Raw genomic sequence first — 7,507 nt, 5'->3', positions numbered from 1 at the left:
TCATCCATTGCATCTCCTTACATGTTTCAATTGCTGCAATAAACTCTGCTTTTGTTGTTGAGAGCGCAACATATTTTTAAGTCTCGATTGCCATGACACAACTCCCCCTGCAAATGAAATCAGATAACCTGATGTAGACTTTCTCGAGTCAACATCTCCAACCATATATGTATCTGTGTAGCCTACTAACACAAATTTTCCATCTCCAAAAGATAGACACATTCTTGACATACCTTGAAGGTACCTAAGTATCCATTTCACTGCAGCCCAATGTACTTTTCTAGGATTTGAAAGGAACCGACTCACTACTCTAACTGAGTGAGCAATATCTGGTCGTGTACATACCATGGCATACATCAAACTCCCAACTGCTGAAGCATATGGAACTCTTTCAATTTACTCCTTCTCTTTCTCAGTAGAAGGGAACTGTTCAGAACTCAGTCTAAAATAATTAGCAAGGGGATAGCTAACCGTTTTAACCTTATCCATGTTGAATCTTTGAAGTACTTTTTAAATGTACTTCTCATGTGATAACCATAGTCTATTGGATCCTCTATCTATGGTTATCTTCATGCCTAGAATTTGTCTTGCCGAGCATAAGTCTTTCATAGCAAAAGTCTTGATCAACCGCTTTTTCAAGTCGTTGATTCTTGAAATATTATGGCCAACAATCAACATGTCTTCCACATAGAGCAAAAGTATAATAAAATCATCATCAAAAAATTTATGCACGGACACACAATAGTCTGAAGTAGTCTTCTTGTAGCCTTGCTCTCCCATAACAGACTCAAACTTCTTGTACTATTGTCTCGGTGCCTGTTTCAAGCCATATAGGCTTTTCTTCTAATTGCAGACGTACTTCTCTTTCCCATTTTCTTCGAAACCCTCTAGCTGCTCCATGTATATCTCTTCCTCCAAATCACCATGAAGGAAGGCAGTCTTTACATCCATCTGCTCGATATACAGGTCGAGGCTTGCTGCTAACCCTACCATTGTACGAATGGATGTCATTTTCACCATCGGTGAAAAAATCTCATCAAAGTCAATCCCTTTTCTTTGGCCAAATGCCTTGACAACTAATATAGCTTTGAAACGTTGTTGGAGACCGTGTTCCTCATTCTTTATTCTGAACACCCACTTGTTCTTCAAAGCTCTCTTGCCTTTAGGGAACTTCACCAGTTTAAAAGTATCATTCTCATGCAAGGATCTCATCTTGCATGGCATAAATCCATTTAAGCATGTGTTCATCGTCCATAGCTTCTTGAAAGCTCTCAGGTTCTTCCCCGTAAGTTAATAACACATACTGATCTTCAGGATATCTAGTAGATTGTTGTCGAGATTTATCAGATCTCCGTACAACTAGAGAACCCACATTTGCTGGTGGTTGATGATGAGCACCATAGTCATCAACATTACCTGGTTCAAACTCAATGGGAGCATCTTGACCACCTATCTCCGGTTGGTCCTTCTTCATCTCCAACACATCTATGAACCGTTGTTGGAGGAATTAATTCCAAGCCTGTTGAATCTCCATCGGATTCCTTAAAAACATTCTTAACCTTTTTAATATCCTCAATGGTCTGCCTTTCAACAAGCATGGCATCACGACTTCTGATAAGCCTCTTATGGATTGGATAATCTATAGCCAAACTGATCTTGACCATAGCCTACAAACATGCACTCTCGTGTCTTGGCATCAAGCTTGGACCTCTCGTTTTTGGGAATATGCACATAGGATTTGCTCCCAAACACTCGCAGATGACCATGGGAAACTTCCTTTCCCATTCATAATCTTTCTGGAGTATCAGACTGTAGAGGGATACACGTGGAAAGGCTAAGCACATAAACTACTGTCAGTAAAGCTTCACCCCAAAACATCTTAGGAAACTTTTCATGTGAGCGTAGACATCTAACTCTCTCCATCAAAGTCATGTTCATCCTCTCAGCCAAACCATTCAACTGTGGCGTTTTAGGAGGTGTGGTTTGATGTCGAATACCATTATTTTTGCAATAAGCATATAATGGTCCAATGTACTCTCCACCATTGTCTGTACGGATGCACTTCATCTTCTTGCCGATCTGTCTCTCCACTAGAGTTAGAAATTGCTAGAAAACATCTAAGACATGGTCCTTCGTTTCCAAAAGGTACACCCATGTCTTTGTTGACTGCTAACCGCAAGTGACGGTATCGCACAAGTAATATAATCCAGAAGTACGGATATCGATCCCACAGAGACAATGGATTTGATGACCAATTTTAAGAATTTTTTTGACCGGTTAGCTACGAAAATGGTTTGAGAGTTTTGTTACCAAAATAATTAAAAGTAACCAACTAACAAATAATTTAAGTAATTAAAATCAATAAAGTAAAAAATCATTTAAAATATGATTTTTGTAAATAATAAGAGTAAAGGTTCAAGGGTTGATAAAAGATAGAAATAATCTATACTAAAGAGTTTTTGTAGTGGCTAAACCTAAGTCTACACTAAGTTATATTATGATTTCTGTATACAAATGGGGTCTATTTATAGAGTCACTTGGAGTGGAGTTCAAGCCAAAGATGTAATCTCTCCATGTGAAGCTTGAATCATAATCAAGTTGAGAATATCTTCTTTCCTTTGAAAGTGGAGTAATGATCAAGTCCTTCCATAATCAACTTGAGTGGACCAATCTTTAACTTGTCTTGTTTCCAAAAGAGCATAGCTTCTTCCCTTAATGAGCCTTTATCTTATTGCCAAAGCCCACTTATTTGTTTGCAAGTCAAGAAAGAGCACTCTCTTGAGTGTGAATGCAATATTCTGCTGATTATGGAAGGTCTGATGTGATAACTTCAGAATTTCGTTGCCTTATTCCAATGCGAACACATTTTTGCGCATATCCAGGTGTCAGCTGGCCCTTGGCCGGCCTGATGTCTGCCGATCTGCCTCTCTTTGAGTCTTACCGGTTCGATTCAAATCAAACCGGTTGGGCTTGGGTTTGGCTCCGGTTTTCTGAATTCTTCTGATTTTGACTATTTGACCCTGTTTCAATCATAAGTACCCCAAAAATGATAAGATTTAATATTTATTCTTAAAAACTACAAAATATGAAATCCTAACTATTTAAACTTTTATTTTACGAATAAGTACAGAAAACTGACGAATAAATGCTATAAAAACTACGTAAAATAATAGCTTATCAAACCTCCTTACACTAAAGCTTTACTTGTCCTCAAGCAAAACATGAATCTTGCCCTAACTATAAACTAACCCGGCTCAAAATATGTTAAATACAAGTCAGTAATTAATTTACCAAACTAATGAAATAATTAAGTGAGATTTCCTAAACCAACAACTATTAATGATACAGACAAATGATGGATGAAAATAGAATGACATAATCCGATAACACTAGGAATACTGTCATTCTAGCTTATGCAACACTGATAACATTAATGAATCACCATCGTTTGCGGGACATGTGAAAGATAGTCAATTTTCTTACTTAAGCACATCATGTCATAATCTCATAATAAATAAGCAAATGGCATTAATTCCTCACAAGTTTTCACTCCGACACTCATGTGTTTAAGGTGTAAAATCAACAATTATCTCTCAATTGAAAACATGTAAATTTACCATAGGCTTGCTCCGCTACTTGGCTCGGTTTTTGACAAAAATCACTTGGTCTTTATTTTTTGGGTGTGATGGGGTTAAGGGAAAAAATAAATAATATTTTTGGATTTTTGACATAACTTGACTTGAATCAACTTTTCTTTGAAGTGTGAAATAGTGGACTAGCTTGGAATTTTCTTGAACGAGTGAACTTTCATTTCTTTTTAATTGCCTTTGTTTTCTTTTTCTTTTGATTTTCTTGTTTTTTCTTGCTTCTTTTCTTTTATTGCAAGGCATTTATTTTCTTTTTAAGGCACTCATTCACTTTTTTCTTTTTATCATCAAGGTAAAATCACATTTTTCTTCAATTTTTGTTGATCAAATCAAGTTGAGGTGTTGAAAGAGGTGAAAATTTGAAGGGTGAAAGATGTGAAATGTAAGGTGAAAAACAACAGTAAGGTTAAAGCTAAAATTTTGTGTAATCTAATGGATGAAGGGTAGGCTATTTAAGTGGTCTAAAATAAATTATGTATACCTAAATGTCAAGTTCATCTAAATGTCAAAAACTCAACCGTGTAACTTTGAACGGACACTGAGCAAGTTCTAGAAATGTAGCATGGTAATCAAGTTAATCAATTCTCACAACAAACAATTAGGCTCGAACTCTCAAAAATAATGTTGTGTTTTTCCATTTACTTAAGTATTACAAGTCATGCCAAAAATTGCAAAAAGTTCGAAAATGACTTATTTTTTATAAAAAAGCAAACATGTCATGATTCCGGATCAAGCTCTTCAACCGAGTGTTAGGGATTACTAAAAGCTAGAAATTGAATTCACCCTAGTCCTATCGAATCATGTCATAAACTTAACATTTTAATTTGTCGAGCATCATTAACTACTGTTGGAATTGAAAACCGCACTTACATTTATTCAAAGTTTGGAACTAATTATTTGACAAATATTTAAAATTTCAAGCCAAAACTTTATTTATTTTTCTATTTACATTTATCTTTGATTTTTCCTCCTCACACTATTTTTAACCATAATTTAAATTAAAATTATATATAAAACTGTATTTTAGATTTTAGATTTTCTATTTTTTAAATTTTTTATTATTATGATTTTTTTCTTTTCCCACCCCCCTCACTAGAATAATGCATGGTCCTCAATGTATGAGTAAGTGCAAAATAAAAGAAAGAAGAGTAATAATAAAAAAATTAAAATTGCTTCTCTTTTTGGCGAGACGGAGAAAATTGCTCCACAAGTGGTTGCAAGCCGCTCCACTTTCTCCGATTTCCAAAGTCCTTCGCAAGTAGCGTTGGGCTGGATAACAAAAATCTAAAACAACCGTTTAAACTAAACCAAAAAATAACAAAGGAATCTAAAAGGGGCTAATGAAAAATTGTAAGATGACTTAATAATGCAATCAAACTAAAGCCCTATATGCAAAATTGATTCCTTTCCGAAATACCCAACTTCCCTTCACCCACAAGGCGCTGGCTTCCAAACCCGGCAATATAGTTTCCGAGGACGTCCAACTTTGCCTTGCCTTGCTATCATAGGACGGCCTCTACCACGGACTAACTCATGCTAACTATCATCCATCTCCGGAGGATAGTCCAACTCCTTAAGGTTCTCCAACTCTAAGATCTCATCATCCGTGAGGAATTGACGCGCCACCTGTCATACCTCGCCTTACTTAGCACGAGATTGACGATTATTTAAAATATATTTATCTCAAAATCAACATTTTAAAAACGTGTTCTATAAATAATTAAGCACAAATATATGAAAACCTTTTATACAACATTTTAATTAAACCACTGTATGAAAACTAAATATTGTTAGAAACTTTTATACATATGATTCAAAATATATATTTAGGTGCAAATAAGTTTATTCTAAATAAAAACATCAAGACATCTCAAAACTCGGAGATGTGGCCAACCTCTATGTCTCAAGCCCAAACTCTAAGCCCAACTCCCTTTCTAGTCAACTGTACTGTAGATTGCCTTGCTGACTGAAAATTTTTTAAAACAACTAAAATGAGCGAAAGCTCAGTGAATAGACATAACAAGCATAAAACATTTATATACTTAAAGCAAGTATATCATATAATAACAAATACTAGAAAACAGTCCAATACAACACAAAATACTTGTAAAGTTCATCACGAAAACATTTACAAATATAAATGATATCAAAACAATTTCACTTTAAATATGAATTATAGTTCGTATCAATCATCAATTATAAGATTGATATATTACCCTGTAACAACAATATAAACCATAGACTTGTAATCAGGAACACAACACTGATCTACAGTCTAACCAACATATCTAGGAACACTTGATGGCTAACCCTTCTCCATCATTAGCACGGTCAGCCCTTCTCCCTTCACTGACCATCAATCAAGTGACCAGTTTCAAATGCGCATAGACACTCACAATATCTCAGATGTGCATATAACTATCTCAGCACATAACCTGGTGCATATCACAGCTCAGCACCTCCCAAATATATCGTTACAAAGTAGCCATATCACATAAAAGAAATCTCAATTCATTTCATCAAAACTCAATACAATTCAATAATAAAACCATTTCAAATTCTCATTCAAAGTTAACCAAATCAAACGACTATCGAATTTCCAGAAGGCATTACACTTTCATATTCAATAAGTCAACATATCAAAAGGATAATATCTTAACTATAATCAAATCCACATATTGATTTAAATCAACACACCTTTCACTTATAAACAACATTGCATAATGTATCATTTGAAACGTTCAAAGAAACATTTTATCGAACACCTTTCGTGCATTTCAAAAGAACCATATATAACCATTTAAAACACAATAAAACTTGACACTTTGAATATCAAAATAGCATATCGATTTTAGTAGCAAGGGCTAGTATATCTACTTACCACACAAAAACAAAAACTAGTCCAAAATCACGTCACAAGCTGCCTTACTTTCTACTTGCGCCGTCGTTGCCAAAATGAGCACCTAAATGAGTAATGTAAATCACAAAACACCATCACAATCATATATACATACCTGTACAGATATCCAATACTCATTTGACCTAAATTCAGATCCTACAAATGGATTTCTATATGGTTTATGCATGATTATGAACATGGCAACAAATCTGCCTTAGTAGGCAAAACATTAAGCTTCTAAGCAAACATGTCCTGTGAATAGTCTAGACATAATTTTAACAAACCTTTCGGTGAAGTTTTAGCCCTTTCAGTCTAGAATCCAAGTCAAAAGGAATTTCATAATTTCAATATCTAAGCAATGAGTTATACCAGGTTTAGTTAGGTCAGGTCAAACTGCTTTCACAATTTAAGCAATAAAATGTCGCGGTCGTTTTCAATATCAAAAAGATAGATTCTAATAAAACTCAAAGAACAAAAGTTGTAGTAGACACTCTAAAGTTTCTGTGAAATAAAGAATTACTCGATTTGGAGTTGTAGAACTCAACGTATATGCAAAATACATAAGCTATAATTTCTGTCACCAAACAGAACAAAGCAACAAAGAGGTAACTATAACTCAAAGTTTAGATAGATGAAAGAACTTACCAATTCTGCTTTCCAACACCTTTTAATGACTTAGAACATGAAGGAATAAGGTTTAGGTTTCTGAAATTGAGTTAGGAATGGAGAATTTCGAATTTTCTCTCTTAGTTATAATACTTATCAATTACAATTACATAAGGGTACATAGCCTAGTTTTGACACATAATTAACTTTAAGGTTATAATTGACATTTTTTTTAACATGATAACTCCAAGAGAACAAATGAATATTGAGTCCTTCATGTTTTCTTTTATTCCTCCTTTAGTCCCTAACCTTTTATTGTTTTCATTCGACTTAGTTTAATTAACTTATCATTTCC

The 7,507-nt window shown here is 34.5% G+C and overlaps 1 long non-coding RNA gene across 1 annotated transcript; it reads right to left on the bottom strand.

Annotated features, from left to right (window-relative positions):
* Window positions 1-5,402: 5,402 nt before the first annotated feature.
* On the bottom strand, window positions 5,403-6,611 carry LOC126655065 (uncharacterized). Its single transcript, XR_007632868.2, has 2 exons — window positions 6,529-6,611; window positions 5,403-5,613 (listed from the first exon to the last, which is right to left on the bottom strand). It is a non-coding gene; the product is annotated as an uncharacterized LOC126655065 (long non-coding RNA).
* Between the last annotated feature and the right edge of the window lie 896 nt (window positions 6,612-7,507).

The sequence above is a fragment of the Mercurialis annua genome, linkage group LG7, assembly GCF_937616625.2.
Source record: "Mercurialis annua linkage group LG7, ddMerAnnu1.2, whole genome shotgun sequence".
NCBI classification, from domain to species: domain Eukaryota; kingdom Viridiplantae; phylum Streptophyta; class Magnoliopsida; order Malpighiales; family Euphorbiaceae; genus Mercurialis; species Mercurialis annua.
Note: the sequence above shows the minus strand (reverse complement) of the source record. Positions and strands in the feature narration are given on the sequence as shown.